The sequence below is a fragment of the Panthera uncia genome, chromosome X (assembly GCF_023721935.1).
Source record: "Panthera uncia isolate 11264 chromosome X, Puncia_PCG_1.0, whole genome shotgun sequence".
In the NCBI taxonomy this organism is placed as follows: domain Eukaryota; kingdom Metazoa; phylum Chordata; class Mammalia; order Carnivora; family Felidae; genus Panthera; species Panthera uncia.
The window spans coordinates 2,329,646-2,354,619 of NC_064817.1; the positions used below are offsets into that span (position 1 = coordinate 2,329,646).

Sequence of the window (24,974 nt, forward strand, 5' to 3'; positions counted from 1 at the left end):
CTGCTTCGGATTCTGTGTCTCCCTCTCTCTCTGCCCCTCCCCTGCTCTCACTCTGTCTCTCTCTCTCAAAAACATTAATTAAAAAAAAAAAACAATGTAAATTAAATACACAATAAAATAGAGCTATTTTCTGGAGGTACTATTTTTCTAAAAACGCCCCAGCAGCAAGCTGCTGACAGATCTGCTGGGAAGGCTGAAAGACAGTGGGTAATTCAAACACCTATATGTGACCTTTCCCATCCAATGGAGCCCCAGGTCTTGAGGGCGTGATGCCACACATATGCACTCAATTTCATTGCCACGACTGAATGCATTTGGTCTTTGGTGACCTACCTTCTGCCTCCCTCTAAGGACAGGCTGCCAATGGAGGAGAGGGGTAAGCAATGAGCACTGGTAGAGACCCTTTATTTGCAAGTGAACTTTTGGACAAATGGACCCGGGGTGCCGTGTTCTACCTCCTCCCTGTTGCCCGTCTATCACCTCAAAAGGCGTTGCAAGTGTTGATTCGTGTCTATGTTTCAACTGATCATAGGATGAACATCCCCCTTGGAGCTCAGATCTAAGCCACTTGCTTTAAGTGAGCTTTCCACCAGACTCATGCATTGCACGAGCACGTCACGCCCCTGTTCGGTTGCATTTGCACGCTGTTCTGATCCCGTTGATATACAGCTCTGTCCTGGCCAAGGAGGGAAGGACAGAATTTCCGCACCAGTTGGTGATGGGGTCGAGCTCCAATTCTCCTCCACGGGTGCACAATCTGATCTGATTGTCTAACAACCGGACGGTCGTAGAAACTCAATAAATATTTGATGACAGAGCAAATGGAAGCCACATTTAGATGCAACTTGGCAGAAAGAACAAACAGCTACGAAGACAGCAGACAACGGGAATTATTTCTAAGACAGTCGGGGCTGCCACGTATGTGTCTGGCCTACAGGAAAACGCGCATAAAACGATCCCTTTCTAGACCTACAGCTGGGGAGGGGAAGGCTGGTTGCTTCAAATGTGGTTCAAGAGATAAATATACCAGGCAACCTAGCACATGGTTTTGTTTTGTTTTTTTCTTCTGAGGACAGAAAGTATCAAACAGTCGCACACACACAACATTTCAAGGAAAAATGCAACACACGACTGTGTCTATATCACTGACGGCAAACGAAGAAGGAAGGGAGACACTGAGTAGGATTTCCTGCCATAGAGAGATCATCTCTACACAAGGGAAGAATCGACCTAATATCAAAACAAAAGGAAAATACCAACAGCAACAAGAAGGCCTGCGGACGGGGGTGCAAAGTCCAGGAGGCAGAACAGAAAGCACAGGGGATGTTTACGGGATCAGACACAGGTCTGGACAAAGGTGTTCCCAATTCACGGTGAGGGAAATTGAGTTTACAGAACAGGGAGACTTTCACGGTCTGGGAAAGCAAGGTACCACTGGCGAGAGTCCAGGCATTGGACAGGACACCCCTGCTCGAAGGTCAACCAAAACCACGCATACGTTGGGATTCCTCCCACTCACGACGTTAGATTTTTAGAACGAACGTGTAGATCCACACATTTCTCTACACTTTGCGTACTCCACGCAAATGATATACGGTGGAGCCATTTGGGCAACTCTTTCCTCCAGACATTACACCTTCTGCTCTCGGTGAGCATCTTGAATGGCTTTCGTTCTTTGTTCGATCAGCACGCTCGTGATGATGCAATGCCATTGTTTTTCTATCCCTTTGGTGCAAATACATGAGAATCTCTTTAGGTTATGTAGCCAGAGCTGGAATAATGGGGCGTTACAGCATACGCGACCCAGTTTGGATTCCCGAAGACATGTGTGATGGCAGGTTAAAAGTACTCCTGCGATGCTAAGAATGTTTCTGTGACGCTGCAACATGGTCAGGGCATCTCGTTACCGGATTAATTTATGGTCTGTGGGGCGTTGCCTCTCTAAAGTTATCATTTATCCCTTTGTAATTACTGCGTGTCTGTGGGAGATGGTTGGAGACCATGAAAACATTGTCCTTTTCTTGACTAGTTCGGACTTTATACTGGCCTCATTCCTTCCAGAGGTATCAGAAATTCTTCTCTAAGGTAGGGATCTCTCTTGTTACCCATTTAGTCATGAAATTATAGCCGATAGCTGCAGGAACTTCACTGATTTTCAGGTAACCCTATGGGTTCTAATTTAGTGCTGTTGTTAGTGGGTCATCCCATTTCCTCCCACTTTCTCATACCGTAAGCTCCTTCGGTTTGAGGAGTGCGTCCTTCCCACAAAACATCAGACAGGTGCGGATTGAGAGATATTCAACAAAACACTTACCATTATTCTTTAAGTGTTCAGGTCACGAAAGATCAGGAAAGATGTAGGGCCATCAGGAAAGATGTAGGGCCTTCCCCATGCAGGAGGACAGTCAGCCACCGTGGCCAAGATATAACGTGGGGTCCCAGAATGGATCCTGGACTGGGAAAAACAAATACATAAAAGGAAATGGCATTTGAATTATGTGCGTACTTTGCAATCTTGTGCCAAAGTTAATTTCTTAGTTTCAATAACTGTAGCACGGTTTATACAGAGATCAATGTGGGAGGAAGAGGGGTGAAGGCAAGATCCCACTACCCTGTGTCCTTGTCCAAATCAACATGGCCAGATTCTGTTTTGCTTGTAGGCTACGAGACATTTCTGAGATTTGTTTATCTTTCTGGTGACCCATGTTTTCTGTCGTTGCACCAATACTGGGCAGATATTTTAATTTTTTATTGATTATTCATTTATTTTGAGAGCGAGCAATTGGGGAGGGGCAGAGAGAGAGACACACACACACACACACACACACACACACACACACACACAGAATCCCAAGCAGGCTCCAGGCTGTCAGCACAGAGCCTGACATGTGGCTCGAACCCAGGAACCGTGAGATCGTGCCCTGAGCCGAAATCAAGAGTAGGATGCTTAACCAGCTGAGGCACCCAGGCACCCCAGTGGGCTGATATTTTAAATTAAATTATACAGATCTTACCAAAGAGTACTGAGAATTAAAATCTATTGAAATGTTTTCTCTTCCCCACACGCAAATATTCTGACACTGTCTGGTTAAATATTCTCCTCCCAGCTCTTTGAACTTTGAATGATTTCTATGATCATGTGGCAAATGTCTCCTCGCCTTTATTCTACAGTGATCACCATTGTCTCATGGCAAAAACAGTTGTGATTTGTCTGAATTCATGCAGAGATGACAGGAATTTATTCGGTCCCTGGGTACTTCAAGGATGGGAATGGCTAGTTCCTGCCTCTCATATTTTCAGGGTTCAGCAGAGCAGCTGCTAGGCGAGAAAAGGAAGAACGTGAAGAAATCTCACCAAATGCCAGGCTGTCCCTGGGAAGTGTGGGACTCTCTTCATTTCCTGCTTTAACCCCCATTCCAAACACCTGTAACTGTGAAGTTTCCTTTCCCATACGGCTGTTTAGACAGGAGAGAAAATTCAGGACTCTCCCTTTGGTTTTGGCCCTTTTACTGAACGTGGTCTTTCGTTTGCTGTGCCTTTGGGACATCCCTCCTTTGCGTTATTGTGATTTTTATTTCACAGGAGGAAATCAAAAAGTTGATGATACACATAGCTTTTTGTTTTCTGCACGTGGGAGTTTGTTAAGTGTTAAGTATCTATCTATTTATCCGATAACGTGGTCAACATCAAAAGTACTTGAAGACTGGTATGCTAGAAGGTGTGGTCATGCGGGGGTGCCTGGGTGGCTCAGCCGGTTAAGTGTCCGACTTCGACTCAGGTCATGACTTCCTGGTTCATGGGTTCGAGCCCCACGTCGGGCTCTGTGCTGACAGCTCAGAGCCTGGAGCCTGCTTCGGATTCTGTGTCTCCCTCTCTCTCTCTGCGCCTCCCTTGCTCACGCTTTCTCTCTCTCAAATATAAATAAAATAAACATTTTTAGAATGGAGGAATACTGGGGAGGTAACCATCTGGCATTTAGGGAACTTGACACAGGATGTGGAGAACGTTTACTATTAGAATCCAATGCAGGCTTACCAGACAGTCCTAATAAAACAGACTATCATTACTACAAGTTATCAAGCCTCAAAAGTTTTATGAGTAGGTTTTAGATGAATGCGTTCATGATCATGGGATGTGTTGTGACTTCCTGAATTTAAGGTTCAGACAGACAATGAGATAACGCAGTCACAGCTCAGCAACAAGTTCGGACATCAAATGAATGAATGAATGAATGAATGAATAAAAGAACAGAAACGAAATGTGGCAGAGATGGAGTAAAAACTGAATAAACATGCACGAGACATTTTGAAACCATAGAACGTTAAATCAACGGCATCACCTGGATCATATTAGCATGACTCATAATTCCTCCTACTGATGGCCACCAAAATGGCAAGACAAGAGAGAAGTGTAGATGCCAGAAAGGATTGCATCGTAAGCCTTATATCCCCACTGTTAAGAAACCGAGGGTCGGTTTATTCAAGTATCGAACATCGTTTTTCTACGCTTGTCCAACATAAGACACGTATGTGGCTGCACAGAGCATCTGTAGTCTGATCCGAAACCACGTCTGCCTTCTAAATCCAAAACCAATTGGAATGATGTTTCCTGAGTTTTGTTCTGCCCCACCTCCAGTCCCCGAAGGAGACTTAATTCCTCCCTTCCTTGGTTATTTGCTGATTTTCACAGGAATCAGGAGCTCTCAGTTTACCCAGGTCTGAACACAGCAGTAGGTCAACAATCTTGAAATCAGGGACCTTGGTCGACATGTGTTGAGTCCAGGATGATTCAAGGCATCTCCCCAGGAGAATGATTTCCGTAAGCGCTCATATTAGCATGCACAGCAGTGAGATTCACCTAACACACCCCATTTGGGATACACCTTAGTTATAAGAAGAATCTGGCCAATCGTTACTCATCCACAGAAGTGCATTCACCCAATGGAGCCCGCCTCCTGGAGGTTTCTAATGTACTGTGTTCGTCAGAAAGACAAAGAAGAAATCCTTTATTTTTTTGTCCCTGTAGACACGTAAGGTTTTGATGACCGCCATATTACCCACTGTTATTTCTAGGCTACTAAAATTTACTCTGCAATGAAAGGGAACATGATCTCCATGTCATACAATATTTTTACGCACAATTTAGGGGAGGGAGGGCATCTTTTCACCAAGTGGCTTTTTCATGCTTTGAATGAGTGTTTACTTCTCCTTTTAGCAAAGTTTCATAAAACATGGCCCTACATTTTATGGAAATATTGACCCTCAATTCCGAAAAATCTCAACCTGAAGTTAAAATTTTTAACAGGTACTTCTGAGATGTTTTATCGTGACGAAGACAGACCACACTCAGTTTTCCCACTAAATTCCGGAAAAGAAACACCTCCTTATAAAATGTAACTTTGGAGCAAAGCCACATTTCTGATGAAAACAAACCGAATGTTCCTTGCATTCAACATTGGACTATGGAAAGCATCTCTCCAAGATCCGTGTGGGTAGATGGGGATGTGGCTGGGTGGGGACATGCATCCTTCGCACTGTAACTCATCACCACTGAGGCTCAGTCTGGAAAGGTGTTGGGCCAGAGTGGTATTAACACAAATCGACTGCAAAATGGTGTAGCAGAAGGGACTGCAAAATCCACTGTCCGTTTCTTCCACAAAAGGAATACATTTATCCCCATCTGGCAAAGTCTCTTTACACTGTTTCCCCACCTTTAACATCAGGATTTGAGAAATTCCCCAGGACCTCCAGGATTTCTGTTCACAGCCCTCCAAAATAATAAAGCCACTTCCCTATCACATTGCCCCCAAAGTCTCATCTTATACGTTTGGTAATTTCTCTTGTTTTCCTGCAGTGAGAAGCAAGGCATTAATGGGGGAAAAATGCAAAGCATGGTAAAGAAACGGTCATGGCTTTCCAGATCCCCACCAACTGAAATTATCTGAAATGATGCAAAGCCTAGAGGATGTCTGGGGCAAGTGTTCATGTGAGTATCTGCGGTGGGGAGACAGGGGGAGGCCAGGGCTCCCTACAGGGGCAACGAGAGAAGGTTTGGGGGCAAACTTGTTAGATCTGCTCTGCGTGTTTTCTCAGGAAAACCACCACTGTCCTCGACGAGCAGTATCCCTGTAGCACCAAGAGTTGTGAGATGACAGTTGAAGAAACCATTCATGCACGATGCCCAGCAGGCTTCCTGTATTTTTCCTCCACTTTGTCTCCAACCAAACTGTCTGCTGCAGGGAGTCACAACCTGGGACACAGCCTCTTTGAAGGGCGGTGGTTTCTTGACTTCTCAGATGCAATCTCCCTGGAGGACGTGGCTAACGAGTTGACACGGAACGAGGATGGCCAACAGGTCTACGTGATGCTCCTTGGCCAACCTCGGACTCAGCTGGGGGACTAGCCTGGGCCTGGCGTTCAGCTTCTTTCTTCGTCTGTTACTAGACTACTGGCCAGTAAGAAGGCACTAGGGGGAACCTGAGAGTTAGGAGGAGAGCAAAGGGGTCCTGCGAAGGGGGCAGCAAAGGGGTCCTTGCCGCCACACAACAGCGGACGGTTCCGGCAGCTTCCTGGAGCACTCCATCACACATGCTCCGGGGCGCCGGCCGGGGCAGCAAAGGTGTGCCCTGCAATTCTGCCCGAGCCACCGTCACAGATTAGCCCAGCCCTGCTGAGCACAGCCTCCCGGGGGTTACCCCAGGCAGCTCAGGGGCCCAGGTGCTGCTTCCTAGTCTGGAGCACCTGTCTATCCACCTGCTGTATCGAACCCCTACGGAAGCACACAGTGACGTCTGAGTCACCCTGACTGGACCCTGACAGATACATCTGGTGGTACGTCAGTAGAACCGGTGGGCCAGGGGCATAGTATAAAAGGCGACAGTTTGGGGCGCCTGGTGGCTCAGTTAAGCCATCTGATGCTCAACTTTCAGCCCAGGTCATGATCTCACGGTTCCTGAGTCTGAGCCCCTGTGCCGGGCTCTGTGCTGGCAGCACGGAGCCTGCTTGGGATTCTGTCTCTCTCTCTCTCTCTCTCAAAATAAATAATATAAACATTTTAGGGGCGCCTGGGTGGCGCAGTCGGTTAAGCGTCCGACTTCAGCCAGGTCACGATCTCGCGGTCCGTGAGTTCGAGCCCCGCGTCAGGCTCTGGGCTGATGGCTCGGAGCCTGGAGCCTGTTTCCGATTCTGTGTCTCCCTCTCTCTCTGCCCCTCCCCCGTTCATGCTCTGTCTCTCTCTGTCCCAAAAATAAATAAAAAACGTTGAAAAAAAAAAATTAAAAAAAAAAAAATAATATAAACATTTTAAAAAAGAGATAGTTTATATTCTATTACATCATATTATGTTATATATGTATTATATATTGCTAGACGATATTTGTTATATAATACTTAATGCAAATGTATATATCATATGGTAGAGTATATTTGTTATGTTTATATATTAGGTTATATTTATTTTATATATTTATATATTGCATATTTATGTTTATTACATATGTAGCTTTATAGATTGATACTGTGTATTTGTCTAATTTGATGTTATATATTACATATTTTAATACATCTTATATATTTATTACACATATTTATATATTACATTTTACACATGTATGTTATATTCATATTATATATCTCATATATTTTTTCCATTTATATTATGTTTTCTATATTTACTTATACATTACCCATATTTACAAATATGTAAAATATGTTAAAATGTAATATATAAATATTATATATTTGATATAATGTATAAGCATATAAATATATTTAATATATGAGTATATATTTAGTATCTATAAAGATATATTTTAAAAATATGCTATAAATTGCAGCTCAGTAATTTTTTTTAAGTACTGGGTCCCTCTTCCAACTGAGCCAGCAAGGCTCCCCTAATTTTGTTGTTTGTTTTTTTTTTTTTAACAAAATTCCAAGTTTATTTATTTATGAGAGAGCAGGGTAGGGGAAGGGAGAGAGGGAGACAGAGAATCTCAAGCAGAATCCACACTGTCAGCATAGAGCCCAATGTGGGGCTCAAACTCACAAACCGTGAGATCATGCCCTGAGCGGAAATCAAGAGTCACATGCTTAACAGACTGAGCCACCCAAGTGCCCCTAATTTTTTTAAAAAGATGATTCACGTTTATTCCTTTTTAGGGGGATAACACATTGCACAGAAAGCTCAGATATGGACCGACCCATACATGGTCCATTTATTTTCCACAAGAGAATTAATTACTAATGAAAAAGTTCCTTCTCCATGAACCAAACCATGGTAACAGAGAAACAAAGTCCTCTACACAAGTAATAAAGGAACAACTTGATATACTTAGGAGGAAATACCTACGGTTTGGGGATGGAAATAGGAAAAAGCGATCATTGATCAGCTTTGAGAGATTCTGAAGTCCATCCACCTCTCTTCTGCAGATTTGAGAATCTGTCCGCTAGCTGGAAAGGTTGGAACGATTGAAACAGATGTTACACATAAGTACCTCACATCATGTGCAGTAACAGTCCCTATTACATCCTTGGCCTTGCCATATATACAGAGATAGATAGACAGATACAGATATAGATAGCTATAGCTATCGATATATAGATACAGATAGAGACGTAGATATATCTTCATGAGGTACCCACCAACATGAATTGAATTACTTGTTGTGTCTACTTTAAAATTATACATTTTCTGAGTCTGTATATTTGAATAAAGTTAAATGTAAAGCTTATATCAAAAAGTGCAGAGAGGGGAGTCTGGCTGGCTCACTGGGCTGAGCGTTCTTGACTCTTGATTTTGGCTCAGGTCATGATCCCAGGGTCATGGGATCTCCAGAGATGTAAGATCAAGCCCCGAATCAGGCTCTGCAGTGAGCGAGGAGTCTGCTTAGAATTCTCTCTCTCCCTCTCTCTCTGCCCCTCCCCGCCACATGCTCTCACTGCGTCTCAAAAAAAAAAAAAAAAAAAAAAGAATGCCAAGAATCTTGTAACCCACACACGGTTTAACCACAGAATCCACGAAATTGCAACTTTTGTTTGGGCAGGAAAAGTTCACCTTTTTTTTGGAAAACTTCACTCTTAATTTTGCTGTATTTGAATGATTTTTCTTAGACATACAATATAAGACTTCTGGCTGCATGAAAAAATACATAAATGCTTCAACATACATTTTCCCTTGTTTATTCCATATACCAAACCAAAGAAATCCTAACTGGTAAATTATCTATTTATCCATCCATCCATCCACCCATCCATCAATCCATCCATCCATCCATCCATTCTACCATCCATCTGTCTATCTATCCTATCTATCCATCCATTCAGCAATCCCTATATCTATCATCTATCATATCTATCTATCACACATTTTCCCTTATTTATTCCATATACTGAACCAAAGACATTCCAACAGTTAAATTATCTATTTATCTATCTATCCATCTGTCCATTGTACCATCCATGCATTTATCATAGCCATTAATCTATCATATCTGTCCATTATTTTATCTAATATATATTTAATATACATATATATGTGTGTATATATATATATGTACAATCAAGTGAGAGGTCACAGGAGTACATGTTGGACATTTCCCGAGAATTAATTTTATTTTATTACAGGAGCTGGTCCTTAATGATGAGGATTCAAAAACCTGAGTTTGTAAATGCAGAGTAGAGCCATCACGACAGAAGAAGAAAATTCAAAATGACCAATGACCAACACTGATACTCAATGTGAGAATGCCAAAAACATTAACTTATAACGTATGCCTCTCAGACAGTAGACTATTAAAAGAAAAGTAGTACATTCTCCATCAGCAGGCTGACTTAAGTGGCCAGCAATATGGTAATTTGACTTTTTTCCCCCATAAACATAGAGTGGTTCAGGTAAACAAAATTCTCTTAACAGGCCTGATTCCGATCATCTCATGGGTCTCCTGCAGAATAAGGGGTTTGGTAAATGTTGATTTTTTAAGTTTTACTCATTTATTTTGAGGGAGAGAGACAGAGCACGTGAGCAGGGGAGAGAGGGCAGAGAGAGAGAGACTCCCACACAGGCTCCACACTGTCAGTGCAGAGCCTGACCCAGGGCTCAATCTCAGGAACCCTGAGATCGTGACCCGAGCCGAAATGAAGCATCAGACGCTTACACAACAGAGCCACTCAGACGCCCAGGTTTTCCTTCTGATGGGCACAGAATACGAATGTATTAACCAAGGTTAATACATTGAATCTAGTTACAGATTGAAATGAGATCATCCACTACGTGTAATGTGACTTCCTATTTTCATGTTCTTTTGTGATTTTCAGGTCTCATTGCTGGAGGACGACCTTTTTTCCCTATCTCAGTTTCCTAAATACTTGGGGGGGGGGATCTCCCTCTTAAATCTGTGGACCAGCTCCAGCTTGTAAAATATCCTCATGCACATCCTATCCACTTGTGCCTTGAACGGTTTTCCTTCAGTTCCCCGTCTAAATTGTTGACTAATCTTGCTGTGGTCTGTGAAACCGTGGATGCATTTTAGTTCTATGTGAAACGACCCTCATATTCATTTGTAGTAGTGTTGTTTGGCCCTTTATGATCCTTCTGGATGCAAGATATAATAAAAGTGGAGGTCATTATCATTATGAGGACCATTTTCCCTTTTTGGAATGGCTCATGGCATTCTGAATTTGTAAGCGATCCTTATAACCTTCTCCCCAACCACAAAGTCAACTGCCCATCCAAGGTTCCAAGTCAACACGCCATTAGGAACAAATTTGTCTGCTGTTTAACTCCATCAACAGAATAGAAATCTTGCAGGCATCATTATATCTACATTACACACACATTTAATCACGTGCAAAGAGGAAAAGGGTCCATGTTGGGGAACGGTTACCTGCTGCTGTCTGCTTCTACTATGTGTAGGAGAGAAGACAGAATCATCCAACATGGGGAGCACTGGCTTCATACTCGAATCCTCTCGGCTATGCTAATGTCAGAGGAGGAAACATCCACTTGTGTGAGACAGAGACAAAGGGAGTAGGGGAGCCTTCTGTGATACAGACAAGGTTGCCTTAATCAAACGTCATCACTAGGACCAAAGAAATACGTTTGCACAAAAACCTGCATCCTTCTGCAAGAAACCTGGAGAACCTTGGAAGATGCTGCATTCGATGAGGACCTGAGATGAGGAGAAGGAACGGGGCATCAGAAACGGTACCCTGAGGAAAGCGAGAGTCTCTGCTGGGGAGCCACGTGCCAAGTGGGGGTCTTGAGAGTTGAGAAGGAGCTATTTTGAGAAGACTTCTTGGTAGACACAGAAGGGTTTATATTTATATTTAGGTCTTGGTATGAAGGCACGCTGACTGGGAGTCAGTGCCTCCTGGAATAGTAACTAAGCCCCAACCTACTCGTATCGGTCTAGACTTGAGTATACACTTCAAGTGACACAGAAATGGCTGCTCCGTGCAAGGATCAAAATCCACTTGCCTCTCCATCTGTCGTTTGCAGGAACACAACCCTCATTTTCCATCTTTAAAACAACAGACTTGATTATTCAGAGCAGTTTTAGGTTCATGGCAAAACTGAGGGGAAGGTAAAGGGATGTCCCCCCTCCCCGCCTCCCCACACCCACACACAGCCTCCTCCATGATGAAGAGTCCCAGCAGAGAGGGCCGTTAGGACAGCATCCACACTCTATCGCCACCCAGCGTCCATACTAGATATTAGGGCTCACTCTTGGTGTTGTGCACTTTTGGGGTTTGGGCAGATGTATGATGGCATGTATACACCATCGTAGCCCCACACAGACCCTTTCTTTCAAAGCCATGAAGAGGGGTGCCTGGGTGGCTCAGTCGGTTAAGCATCCAACATTGGCTCAGGTCATGATCTCACGGTTCATGAGCTCCGAGCCTGGAGCCTGCTTTGGATTCTGTGTCTCCCTCTCTCTCTGTCCCTCCCCTGCTTGTGCGTGCGTTCTCTCTCTCTCTCTCTCTCTCAAAAATAAACATTAAAAAAATTTTTTTAAGCCATGAAGAGTTTTTACAGAGATGACTTAGGAGAAAAATACAGAGCATCCTGCTTAGAGATTTCATGAAACTGAGCCATCACCGCAGAGGAAGAGAGTCACGCATACTGAAGAGGTCATTACAACCCCCCCCCCCCATTTTGTGCATAGCTGATCCAACAATTTTAGAGAACTCTAAATAATTTCATTAAAATTGCTCAAGCTATGGGCGTCTGGGTGGCTCAGTCGGTTGAGCGTATGACTTTGGCTCAGGTCATGATCTTGCGGTCTGTGAGTTTGAGCCCTGCATCGGGCTCTGTGCTGACAGCTCGGAGCCTGGAGCCTGGAGCCTGCTTTGGATTCTGTGTCTCCCTCTGTCTCTGTCCCTCCCCTGCTCATGCTTTGTCTCTCTCTCTGTCAAAAATAAACATTAAAAAATTTTTTAATAAAAAAAGAACAATGATGTACACCTGAAACTAACATAATTGTGGGTGTCAGTTATACCTCACTACAAAAATAAAACTGGATTTTACGGGGCTCCTGGGTGGCTCAGTTGGTTAATGGACCAACTTTGGGTCTGGTCATGATCTCATGGTTCATGAGTTCAAGCCCCGCATCGGGATCTGCCTGGACAGGGTGGAGCCTGCTTGGGGTTCTCGGTCTCTCCCTCTCTCTCTGCCTCTGTGCCACTCATGCTCACTCTCTGTGTCTCCAAATAAACTATAAAAAATATTTTTTAAAAATTGCCCAAGTCAGTGTTTGTAATTTCATTATTTCTGTTTATACTGACGTGTTGGTCCAACCTCTCAAAATTATGTAGTGCTCTGTCTCTACGTCCCATTTTTCTAGAGCTATAGACTGTTTCTATACTAACAGTCAACTGCTATATAATATTTCTTACCTAAAAAGTTAATAGATGTCTCCTAACATCTGTTATTCATACCCTGATGGCCTAGCCTCGATTTTGTAGTTCTTTTGTGCCCAGATTCCTGTTTTAATAGTCATTATGGCTCTCTGAGATTTAAATACGGGGGAGGATGAAAAGTGCTGCCATGGGCATTTGCCCAAAATGCCAAGGGACGTTCATCAGTTTAGAGATTTTGGCACCCTGAGCTATAAGGTTGAAAACTGAACCCAGTCCGTGACCCAGGGATGGCTCAGCTCCAGAATGCTAACTCGAGCCGAATTCCTCCTCTCAAGGGTCTTTAAGAAATGCAACCAGAGGGCAAAATTGTTAAGAAGGATAAAAATCTCAGAGATCTCCCGGAAGCTGTGACGCCATCATCACAGTCTCTTGCCTGAGTCTAGGTGCTTGGATAGACGTTACGAACAGAGCAAGGTACATGCAACGTAAGTCATTAAAGAGAGTATGGAACACAGGTATCCATAATAAAAACACACCAAGTCAACATAAAGGTCAGTTCTGAAAGTGAGATTTTCATGAATTTCTGGTAAAAGTCCAAAATTGGACCGTCTTTCTTTTTTTACCTTTCTTCCCTAAGTACTCCAGTCTTAGATTTAAACACGTAGATGACAAACGTTTCCAAATATGAATACTGAACTGTGCATCATCTATGCACAGATTGTGTCCTTTGCTGAATTTACTTATAATTTATTTGCAATCGCTCCTACAATACAGAGAATAAGGTAGCGTCCAAAATTCCATTCCGCGTGGGCTCAAGCATAAACCTATTAATCAGCGTATCAATACATGAACCTATAGTAATGTTTATATGCATCATGTTATGCTATATATACGTATCAACAAAATAACGGTAAGACGTTAACTAGGTTAACATACATATTCTATTTATAAATACAAAGCCCATCACGGTTTCTCATTAAGATTGTGCAAGAGCGAAATGCAGGAATTTGACTTTTTTTTTTCTCATTCCACATCTTCGTGCATTCGAACATTTTCTTTTCCGTAATGAGTTATCGAATCTCAAGTAAATTGTTTAAGTGCTCCGAGATTGAATCTGAGCTCCAAGCCAGTCCTAATGTATCACCATTTATTCCTTTTCCATTTCAATCTGGGGGCACGTGGGTCCCTTTATTAACTTTGAAACTGCTGCACAGAATGAGATGTAATTTTGCCACGAGCAACAACGAACAAACTGATACCCTGGTCGCCTAGAGCCGTCCGCTAATCCGCACAGTTTCTCAGTGGAATTCTGACGGCAGCCTTTTCCTGATCATTAAGAACAAATTTTATTTTAAAATCCAATTCCCCACCACCCTCTTTGAAGTGAACTTGGGAGAAACCAACAAAGTTGGGGGGCTCCGGGGGGAAAAGAACGTGGACGGGGTAGGGAAACAGTCCAGCACCTCGAGGAGAGAGTAAGAGATTCAGGTCAGCAGTTCCAGGGTGGGGAGGGGCCTCTTCGCCCCCCCCCCCGCCCCCCCACCACGGATTCAACTCAATTCTGACACGTCTACACAGAGCTCGCGCCTGGTCCCACATTTCAGGGCTCAGCCCTGCAAGACTCACCCCCTTTCGGATGCCAATCCCAAATCCAGGCTGGCAGCTGTGTCTGCCACCCCTGGGTGCGGAGTGGAGCCCCCAGGACCCCCACCCCGGGTGCCTGAAGGTGCTAGGGCGGGCGCAGAACTCAGAGAAGCATGGTACTCACCGGGCCACGGTTGATGGTGACAGGACAGGACTCAGGGCCAGCCAGAGGAGGTCATGCACAGGGCCAGGTGTGGGGAAGGGGGCAGAACTCCCGTGGCCTCTCCGGGAGCACCTCTCTCCCCACACCTGCGTGCGTCCACAGGCCAGGAAGCTCTCTGAACCCCCTCCCTGGGGATGTCTCTGGAAGTTTCCCAACAGGCCGGATGGAGGCCCACAGAGTCAACCTCCGGGCCCTCCCCCTCCGCAGAGGGCAGGGGGTGGGGCGGAAAATTGCAACCCTGGGAGCAGAGGCTTGGTTGCCGTGGCGACCAGCCCCCTGCCCACAGTCACCTCATTAACTTAACAAAAGACACCTTTCTGGCTCTCAGCACAGGAAATTCCAAGGGCTTTAGGAGCGGGGTTCCAGAAACCCGGATTCACGCAAACACAGTTACAAATCACAGGTGTTTTAAGGGGAAAAAAAAAAAAAAGGCGAAGCATGCTTGTTTAAAATATTTGAAGGTGCCCATAAGAGAAACCCTCATCTTTTGTTTATGGTGAGTTTCTTTTATTTTTATTTTTTTATACCTTTTTATTTTTTTTTATTATTTTTTATGAATATAATTTATCGTCAACTTGGCTTCCATACAACACCCAGGGCTCACCCCAACAGGTGCCCCCCTCAATGCCCATCACCCACTTTCCCCTCTCCCCCAACCCCCATCGACCCTCTCAGTTTGTTCTCCGTATTTAAGAGTCTCTTGGGAAAAAGCCTCCTCTTTAGGCGAGGAGCAGTGATGTCCAGGAAAGTTTTCGCCTTTATTATGGGTAGTGACGATTCAGTTACTTGTGAGGGACCCCCTAGAAAAATCTCACTCTTGATTATATCCACGGGGAGCTTGCCTTTTGTAGCAAACGTCAGGCCAGTATGGCCAAGCATTCTCTTTTTCTGAAGACGTTATCTAGCATTCTAAGAATTTTGTACATTGTAGTCAAATATTGTCACAGTAAATGAGTATTTACCTCCCATATACACAATCTGTGTGATACATTTGTTGACATTTAACCATGTTTGCATGGGGTCCTGAATCTTTTTATCATATATGGTAGATTACATATTACATATTAAATGTTATACACTATATAGAGATAATATATGGAGATTATAATATATATATTTGATAATTCTCTTGTGTGTTTGGAATATAATATCTCAGAGCCTCTGGAAATTCTCAGTTTAAATATTAGTCCAAAAGTTATGTGAGTTTTATTACGTTAGGCCCTTATGTTTGTTAACTTTTCTTTATCTGGATATCTTTCTCTTATCATTCCCAACTTCTTAAATTGTGCATAAGGTAACTGATTTTCGGCCTGATTTGTTATTTCCCGAATGACACACGATTTCTTCTCAAAGTACATGAAATAAGTTTCAATGCTGTAATTATTATTGTTCATTTCTATAGATTTTTACATTTCCATTTTAATGTCTTTATATGATTTTTTTTTTTTTTTATTTTACCAGTGTGTTTTGAAATTCCAGGCAGGTGTTTATTTGGTTAATATTTCATTCATTCATTCAAATTTATATTTGTTTCTAATCAATACAGTTTTTTCTTAGAATATATGGTTTGTACAATACTCGCCCTCGGTGTTTATTGAAACTTGCTTGCTTTGGAACCTAATTTGTAGCCAGTTTTAAAAATTCTCTGCTTGCAGAGGATTGTACTTGTGGTTTTATATTTATCCATTAGATAAAGCTTGTTAATCAAGCTTTTTTTCTCTCTCTCTTTCTATTTTTCCAACTGGCCTGGTAAGAAAGGAGAGTCTGACTAGGGTGATTGTCTGTGTTTTCATGCAGATTTTTTTTGCCCTCGTATTTTGTAGCTATGTTACTTGTTGCATGCAAGTTTAGATGCCACATAAAATGTCATTGTACATCAGTATGGTAGCAGTAACCCTAACCCCTTTTATCTTAAAGTTACTTAACTGATATTCACATAGTTATGCTAGTTTGGCTTTGATTGATCATTCATTGCCTCTTTAACACTTTTATATAAACCTCTTGGGTCCTTATATTTTAGATGTGTTTTTGTTTGTTTGTTTCTTTGTTTTATACAGGAATGAAGCAGGATACTTTGTATTTTATTCAGACTTTTCTGTGTGTCCCACTTTTATTCCACTTGGTTTTTCTTTTCCTTTTATACATTCTGAATGAATACAGAAAGTAGACCTTTTTTTTTTTTTTTTTCAATCCTAATGTGAATTTTTTTTTTTCACCTTCTTGAATCTAGAAAAGAGCCTTTTTTTTACAATTCGAGTACAGTCCCATTAGAAATTGCCTGTAGGGATGCTTGGGTGTCTCAGTCTGTAACGCATCTGACTTTTGGTTTCAGCTCAAGTCTTGATCTCACGGTTTGTGAGTTCGAGCCCCACGTTGGGCTCTGGGCTGCCGGTATGGAGCCTGTTTGAAATTCTCTCTCCCTCTCTCTTTCTGCCCCTACCCCATTCGCGCTATGTCTGTCTCTCTCAAAATAAATAAATAAGCTTAGAAATCTTTTTTCAATGTTTAGAAATTGCCTTTATTACTCCCTCCATCTGTAATATTCCTGAATTTCAATCGTAAGTGTGTAAGACCACTTCTTAATTACTCCTGTATGTTTTTAGATCCTTAGCTCTTTATATGGGAGTTTGGTATATAATTTCTTCAATGATGTTTCCAGAATTGTAATACTCTAAAAACTGACTCTATTCTGCATTTTAACCCATCTTTTGAAATTTAATTTATTAAAAATTAATTTTTAATGTAAAATATTTACCTAATAAATGAACACAGACAATTGACATCTACTTATAGCTCAACAATTCTCTTACAATATATCGTTGTTTATGAATTACCATCATTATGGCAAATAAAATGGCAAACTATCTGTCAGGTTTTTTTGTATGTATATAAACTTGCTTATCTAGAAATTCTGCCCTTTTTCGCATTACTTGGTCAAACAGAATACTTTTTCTTAAAGAATAAAAATGTAATAATTAAGTTTGAATGTCAATTGGACAGTTGGCTTCTTTTTACATAACATTACTCTCAATGACATATACTTTCTCCAAATTAGACCAATAAATTCCTCAAATGCTCTTTCCTCAAATTAGATTAACAAATTTGTCCTGTTTTGTACCCTAAGAGTGACCATACAAAGTAGAGAAAAGTTTTGAAAACACATCAAGAACAAACTGTAACCCATATTCAACACACTGTCACCATACATGAATGTAAATTAGGTTCATTGTTTTATTAACAAAGAAAGCAAAAATGGTAAAACACATAAAACATATATAAACACTGTAGGCTGAGGGGGAGTGAGGAGGCTCCAGGAAGATTTTGGCTGGATGGCCAGCCTCTGTCTCCCTCCCATCAATTATTGAAAATTGTCAGAATAAAATCAGGCTTCTGTGTAACCTTTCACACTGAGGGCTACAATGTAATCAAAATTGGCTTTTGTTTGTAACAAAGTATTCTTGTTTCTTCTGTTTCCATATCCAGAGATTCTCTCTTTCTTCCTCTCTATGGTGCCATATGTCATTCAATGAGTGAAAATACGTGTCTGCATTTGTCCTCAATGCACCATTATCTCCCACCGATCTGTGTGTCTATTTTTGTGGACTCACCCAATGGTGTAAATTCTCCATATTATTTTTTTGTAATTTTTTAACGTTTATTCATTTAAAAAAATTTTTTTAATGTTTTATTTATTTTTGAGACAGAGAGAGACAGAGCATGAACGGGGGAGGGGCAGAGAGAGAGGGAGACACAGAACCCGAAGCAGGCTCCGGGCTCTGACCCGTCAGCACAGAGCCCGACGTGGGGCTCGAATTCACAGACCACGAGATCATGACCTAAGCTGAAGTTGGACACTCAACCGACTGAGCCACCCAGGCGCACCCGTTTATTCATTTTTGAGAGACAGAGAGAGACAGAGCATGAGCGGGGAAGGGGCAGAGAGAGAGGGAGACACAGAATCTGAAACAAGCTCCAGGCTCTGAGCTGTCAGCACAGAGCCCGACGCGGGGCTCGAACTCACAGACCGCCAGATGATGACCTGAGCCGAAGTTGGTCGCTCAACTGACTGAGCCACCCAGGCGCCCCATTTCTCCATATTCTTTATTTATGAAAATGCCTTCCCAATTGACAGTACTTGTCATTTCCATTAGAGTTTTTCATTGACATCCCTTTCCAAAAATTGCTACATCGTTTTACTACTATTCGAAACTTGCTCCTATATTGGTTGCCTCTGGTTAGTTTGTAATGAGAAACCTATTAATCTTTATGAACTTGTAACTAACAAGAGGCTGTCCCTCGACATGTTCACCAAATTACTAATCGATGCAGGTTTCTTCTTTCCTTCAAATATTGGAAGGCATTACAGCAACAACTTCCACAGATATGAAGAATTTGGGGGCGTGGGTAAAAAGTCTTGTCTTTTGTTTTACAGGACTCCCAACATTATTTTCTTATGCATATTGATTTTTAAATCACGTATTTTAGGGGCACTGGGCTGTCCTGGTCGGTGAAGCGTGTGAGTCTTGATCTTGGGGGTATGAGTTCAAGCCCCACACTGCATACGGAGTTTACTTAATTTTTTTAAATCACATATTTATAGGGGCACCTGGGTGGCTCAGTCGGTTAAGCATCCGACATTGGCTCAGGTCATGATCTTGAGGTCCATGAGTTCGAGCCCTGCATCAGGATCCGTGCTGAGAGCTCAGAGCCTGGAGCCTGCTTCAGATTCTGTCTCTCTCTGTGTCTCTCTCTCTCTCTCTGCCCCTCCCCCACTCATGTTCTGTGTCTCTGTCTCTGAGAAATGAATAAACGTTTAAAAATTTAAAAAATAAAGTAAAATAAAATCATCATTATTCACTAAAGTAGGTATTTTCTACCGTTCCCCTATTTGATTTATCCTTGCTACAAATTATTTACCCAGTTTTCTGGAATCCACATATATTCATATAAACGTGGGATGTTTCTTAACTAATATTTTAAATTTCAAATAGTAAAGCACGAAACTTCTTATGGACTTTATAAAAGTTGGATTAATTGTTCACCGTCATTAAATTTTTACAGTTATTTTTCTGAAAATATAGCATATGGCATTTTATACCAGGTGGTGGGAGATTTTCTTGCTTTTTATATTTTTTTTGTGCAACGCTTCTAACAAAATATGTGCCCTGTGGTTTGCTTTGTACTCTCAAGGTAGCTCTCCTAGATGTTTTCCTTTCTCGCTCTCCACATCCCCCTGGGCAGCGAACGTGAGTCTTGGATCCGTCTGGCATTCAGTTATTCCCCCTGTAAACTTTATGATCTCCGAGTTGATTAGGTAAGTTCATGTAGCAAGTTTTAAGTGTCAGATTGTAACTAAGTTTAGAGTCCATTAAAGTGAGTCGATGTAGGTTTCTCACACCCAGGCTGGGAAACACTTTGCATCTCTGTAATGTGTTTATTTTCTCTAATTTCACCTTTATTATATTTTTTATTACGGAACTGATATATGTTCATTATAAAAGCATAACAAAATAAAAAGTCGACTATTTTTTCTCACATGTTTTTATGTGAGTAACCTATGTGAATTAATATATCATAAGTATGTCATCCAACTTGTATATGCTTTTACTTCCATACATTTCTGTGTCGGTAAATAGTTACAGTATCTTTAAAAAATAATCTCTCTCTCAAAAATAAATAAATAAATGTTTAAAAAAAGGGGGGGGGTGCCTGAGTGGCTCAGTTGGTTGAGGATTCAACTTTGGCTCAAGCCATGATCTCATGGTTCATGGGTTCAAGCCCCACGTCGGGCTCTGTGCTGACAGCTCGGAGTCTGGAGCCTGCTTTGGATTCTGTGTCTCCCTCCTCTCTCTGCCCCTCCCCTGCTTGTGTGCCCTCTCTCCCTCCCTGTCTCTCTTGAAAATAAATAAATAAATACATAAACAAATCAATAAACGTTAAAAAATTAAAAAAAAAATCTCTATGCCCAACTTGGGACTCGAAATCAACACCGTGAGGTCAAGAGTCGCCTGCTGTATCTAATGAGCCAGCCAGGTGCCTCAACACTATTTTCGTTTTGTATCCTTTGGTACGAACATTCCACAACTCATTAAATCGACACTGCATTTTAAGATCTCTTACGTTACTCCCGGTTTTGACTATGATAATTAAATTGAAACGAAGCATTTCCTATCCAAAAGGGTGAGTATTCCTAATTTTTTTTCCGTGAAAACATTCTTGAACTGTACACATCGTGAAGGGAAACACGGACACATTTAATTACATTAAAATGAAGTACTTTCAGGGGCGCCTGGCTGGCCTGGTCGGTGGAGCACGTGTGTATGTCTCGGGGTTGTGAGTTCGAGCCCCATGTTGTGGGTTGAGACTACTTGAAAAATTTAAGACCATTCTCCCTTTTTTTATTATTTAAATTCAACTTAGTTAACGTACAGTGTGGGCTTGGTTTCACCACTAGAACCCAGTGTTTCATCTGGGTAACACCCACTGGTAACACCCAGTGTTACATATGAAAACTGTCTTAAACGATCATCATGGAAGAAAGGAAAATATTAGGGACCTTCAGGTTTTTCCACTTCTGGTGGGAATAAATAATTTATAAATGTTGTAGATTTCTATTATTGTCACTGTATTCTATAAATAGATGTGTCTCCATATGACTTATATAGAGTCTATATATTATAGAGATTATATGGAGTTATATATAGAGAGAGGCTTATGTATGGTCTCTATGCAGAGATGTGTCTTTCTATAAGTATATGTTTAAATGTCTAAAAATAAAACTCAAGTGTACCCACACTGTTTAGCTAAAGGAAACTATAACCTTGACGAACAATTGTTAGGTTCCCTGAGGAAGAAAATATCATGTTGATGAAGGTGCGTGCTTGAGTAAAATTTTATCATCAACAGATGTGGGTAGTAAACGTTCTTAGTTTCCGTGTCTTGATGTTGACCTATATGCTTTGTTGACTGCATATAAAATTCTAAGGGAAAGATATGTTTTCTGAGATTCTGAGGGCATCCCATGTCGGTCTCCTTCTGACTCTCGAGGTCTTGGTCGTTTTCTTTATACAAAATGCTTTTCTCACTCTAACCTGGATATTTCGATGTTCCTCAGTTTTTGGAATTGTCAGTATGATTACTGTTCAATAAAGGCCTTCCTCTCCACCGCCCTTCCTGCTTTTTCTGTCTCCGTGTCTCTCCATTTTTCTCTCTCCCCTTCCTCCTCTCACTAAAATATTCAGTCTTAAAATCCCAGTCTTTCCCAAGAAACAGGTGCAGAGGATTCTTAAGGGAAGATTAGGGGCAGAAATCCTGTTTCTTCTATTATGACACATTGTTGACTTTTTCTCTTGCTTCCACCACATTTTTAACTGTCTTCTCTTTTTAACGTACATAGTGACAAATATCTTTTATTTTATAAAGAGGTCCAACTTACAATCTTTTTCAATTCCCTCAAATGTAAGAGGAAATAATTAACATATTCCAAACTTTTACACATCTTTCTTGGTTTTTGATTCCTATGATTTTGTATTAAAGGTATTCTTGATTTAATATTTACCCTTGTTTGGGGTGCCTGGGTGGCTCAGTTGGTTAGGCATCCGACTTCAGCTCAGGTCATGATCTTGTGGTTCGTGGGTTCAAGCCCCATGTCAGGCTCTGTCCTGACAGCTCAGAGCCTGGAGCCTGCTTTGGATTCTGTGTCTCCCTCTCTCTCTGGCCCTTCCCCCGCCCCCCCCCCTCAAAAATAAATAAACATTAAAAAATTTTAAAAAAAGATTTATTCATTGCTTGGAATTCTCTAAGAACACAAACTAAATTTTCATTTTCACACTTATTACAGGAAATGTCTGTTTTTGGGGTTTTTTTTAAACCTCTTTTTTTCCCCTCTCTCTCTCTCTCTGTCTCCTCTGAGTCTCCTCTGCCCTGTTCTCTCTTTCTGTTCAATGATTGGAGATCCTTGGCTTTGTACCTTTGTGTGTCAGAGATGAAATTACTGTAACTTGAAAAATATAAGTGATACATGAAGAAAATAAACAAAATAGCAGAGGCATACCAAAAACGGGATCACCTAGTGTCTTGCAATCACTTTTATTTGTTTTTTTTTTGTGGCTTTTTTGGCAAATTCTTGAGACCCGTATGAACTGGTCCTCAAAGGCACAGCTAGGTTCTGTGTGTTCAATGGCACCATGGTTGCAGAGCAATATGGAAAAGCAGAAATAGAAATTAAGTGACAGATGATCTGCGTCTGATAGGGTAGTTATTCACTTAGGGAAGGACACATCCATTTAGCTCAGGATGATGGCCGCCATTGCGGTTTGTAGAACTCGCTCCATTTCTTCACTCCTTTGCCCGGTCAGGCTGTTCTTTCTCCCTGGAATCGCCTCTTATATGCCTGGAAGTCCCCGTTCTCCATTTGTTTTACATGCCTGCTGACGCCTGGTGCATCTCGGCTTCTCAGCTCAGCCACCAGTGCTCAGTGAATCCTTCTCCAGCTTCCTTCAAGTTCCACGCCTTCGTGTCCCATAGGTGCCCATCATGAAGGCGACCCCTGTACGGTAAAGGTGTGACCAGGTAGCTCTTCCCCTTAGCTAGAGGGACTCCCCCAGTGGGACCTGTCTAGTTCATTTACCTTCAGAGGCTACAACTGCGACCTGGGCCATAAGAGTCGCTTCTTGGGGTGCCGGGGTGGCTCCGTCGGTTGAGTAGAGGCTGACTCTTGATTTCAGCTCAGGTCATGATCTCACGGTTCGTGAGTTCAAGCCCCGCGTGGGGTTATGTGCTGACTGCACAGAGCCTGCTTGGGATTCTCCGTCTATCTCTCTCTCTCTCCCCCTCCCTGCTCACTCCCGCTCTCAAATAAATAAATAAATAAACCTTAAAGTTAAACTTGCCGATTCCTCGATATCATATTTATATTTGTATCTCCGAAGAGTACTGCACCCATATGCCCATGAAACGCCCTCAGTAAATGGCTCTTAACAAAAAATGTGAAGCCAGTATGACACTTGGAAAGATCCATTTTCGTTAATTTCTGGGGATGAGGGCACCAAAGGGAGCTAACAGCACGTGATTCATCCAACTGGAAAACACCAACTCGGATTAGTCTCAGGCTGCTCTCTTGCACGCGTTTCCATTTTGCTCAGGGTTGTAAATTGATCCGCGGTTATCTTAAAAGGTTTCAGATGCTCAAAGCTGTCCCGTATCAGAGCTGCTTTGACGTGCGCCTGAAATCCATAACATCAAGAATTCCCTTGCGTGCAAGAGACACTCATCTATGCAAACATCATCAGGTTTCTGCCTAACTCACATGTTGAATACTTCCAAAGTTTCTGCAGTGGCTGTGTGTATTTCCACTGAATTCAGGGTTGGAAATGGGTCGTGTATGCCATAAATTGCAATTGTCAGTAAATCCATTCAGGGTAAATCTGTTTCCTGCCCGTTACCTCCCAGAAACGCTCTTTGCCTTGGAGAAAGAAATGCTTTTCTGTTCCTCCTCTAGTGCTCAGATTGTTTTGTTCTCTTCTGTTTTTGTGCTCATACACCAAGTTTACTGTGTATAGTGATATTTCAAAATATGGGTAGTTATCGCCTTAAGTTAATACGTTGTCTGATATAAGCAGACGATATTATAATTCTCTCATTTGTCAAGAATATTTGATGGCCATAGGTGCCTGAATGGTTCAGTTGGTTGAGCCTCCGACTTCAGCTCAGGTCAGGATGTCATGTTTCATGAATTTGAACCCTGCGTCGGGCTCTGTGCTGACAGCTCAGAGCCTGGAGCCTGCTTCGGATTCTGTGTCTCCCTCTCTCTCTGCCCCTCCCCTGCTCACGCTCTGTCTCTCTCTCTCTCTCTCTCTCACACTCTCTCTCAAAAATGAATCAACATTAAGACAATTAAAAAACATAATGTTCTATGGCCAAGCACATAGCCTTCAGAGGGAGATATCCATCATGGAAAGGGAAAGAGGAACCCTCCCCTAAACCACTATGCAGGTAGTAAAGCCCCATCATCTGGTGTCTCTCAGAGGATGAAGGACTGATGAGTGTAGCAGAGTAATTCATTTCTAGAACTACATCTCAGCATTTGGAATAACTGAATACATATTTATGCGTTATGTGTATTCATTTCAGTACATAATGATCCTGAAGAAATTATTCCAAAGAAATAGTAAGGGCTGCAAAAACAGAAAAATAAGAAAAAAGAAAAAAGAGAAAGAAAGAAATAAAAGAAAAAGAAAGCAATGAATGCTTTATAAGATCTTAAGACAAATCAATCACAGTGACAGTTTGTGTTTAAATGTCTTGAATTTCAG

At 42.0% G+C, this 24,974-nt stretch overlaps 1 long non-coding RNA gene across 2 annotated transcripts in view; it reads right to left on the reverse strand.

Annotated features, from left to right (window-relative positions):
* The window catches only part of LOC125931458 (uncharacterized), a 158,329-nt gene extending 143,405 nt beyond the window's left edge, over positions 1 to 14,924 (reverse strand). The window contains exons 1-2 of one of the 2 annotated variants that reach the window (XR_007460441.1): positions 14,623 to 14,919; positions 2,229 to 2,455 (exon numbers count right to left, since the gene is read on the reverse strand). This is a non-coding gene — a long non-coding RNA (uncharacterized LOC125931458). Of the gene's footprint in view, positions 1 to 2,228; positions 2,456 to 14,622 lie in introns of both variants that reach the window. The other variant, XR_007460442.1, reaches the window with a different exon arrangement.
* Between the last annotated feature and the right edge of the window lie 10,050 nt (positions 14,925 to 24,974).